At 39.4% G+C, this 1,310-nt stretch overlaps 1 pseudogene; it reads right to left on the reverse strand.

The window, feature by feature from the left end:
- Positions 1 to 810, reverse strand: part of LOC119588974 — a 3,703-nt pseudogene extending 2,893 nt beyond the window's left edge.
- Positions 811 to 1,310: the final 500 nt, after the last annotated feature.

Genomic DNA, 1,310 nt, shown 5'->3' on the forward strand with positions numbered 1-1,310 from the left:
ATTAAGTCCAAATACTATATTCAATGCTTATATGTATACTAAAGTACTCCATTTTTTAAACTTAATGTGGATACTCAGTCCATATGGGACAAGACTACACAATTTCTTTAAAAAATAGTATGCATTAGTCTGATACCTTAACTTTCTCCAACCCCCTTCTCTTGCATGTTACCAGTCGAGAAATCTTGACTACATTCCACCAGCTATTCAGTAAGTGAACCCTTCTTTTGGAGGATGTAGTTCTTAATGAATAAATACCACAATAGTTTGTGAATACACACCCATGAACCCAGTGGGGTAGTTCTGTCCGTGCGGATCTTGCCATCAACACGGATAAGCCTCTGCATGGTGATCTCTTAACCTCATCGTTGGTAAGTGCGTACTTGAGTCGGTTACGCAGCAGGATGACAAGGGGAAGGCACTCACGCCTCTTGTGGGGGCCGGTGGAGGGTCTGGGAGCAAAGACGCCTCCCAACTTGTCAGGAGCCATGACTTGGGGGCGCACACCCGCTTGCAGTGGTGCTTTGGTCCTCGCTGGAGGGGGCGATAATAGTAATTAGTTGTAGATATCTTAGATTTTCCATTTTTAAAAAAAACTATGTAGAAGGATTTAGTACACAATATAAGGATTCAATTATCAATAATTATTCTGCAATTACAGAAACATAGGATAAGCCACAAATTTAATTCTTGTGGAATATTGTTTCCATGTTGGGTAATGCCAGAGAGAACACAAGTCCAATTAGCGACCGTCATGGGCCTTAATCTTGCTTCTTTTTTGAACATGAGAAAACCTGCTAGTCTAAACATGTCTTCGATGAGAAGCTTGCAACAAAGTAACACCAACTATATCTATACCTAATACAAATTCCCATTCAAGAGTCTGCCCACAATACCCCTGAAAAGCAAATACACACCACAAAGGAGGAGATTCTTTGAAAAGGGAAGTATATTTACATTACAAATATACGTAACCATTTCCAATGATAGAGGAGAGGTTCTGAAGTCCTTATTTACAAAACTTAAAACCTGATTTGACTATACAGAAGTGAACATTTTTTTGCATTAGTTCCACGTAAAATCTATGTCAAAACTTCCTTTGCTCACTCCCGATAAATAGTATCATCATCCAAGATGTAAGAGAGACTGAACTCGGGGCCAACATGTCTCTGCTGAAACTATCACATTGTAAACAAAAAGGGAGAACACGAGTGCTGGACATTATCAATGGATTCACTTCTGTATGCCTAAAATTGTAATCAAATATCCTTTCATAATCATAATTCCTGCACAAATTCCAGGCCCCACTC

This window comes from Penaeus monodon, chromosome 24 (assembly GCF_015228065.2).
Source record: "Penaeus monodon isolate SGIC_2016 chromosome 24, NSTDA_Pmon_1, whole genome shotgun sequence".
Taxonomy (NCBI): Eukaryota; Metazoa; Arthropoda; class Malacostraca; order Decapoda; family Penaeidae; genus Penaeus; species Penaeus monodon.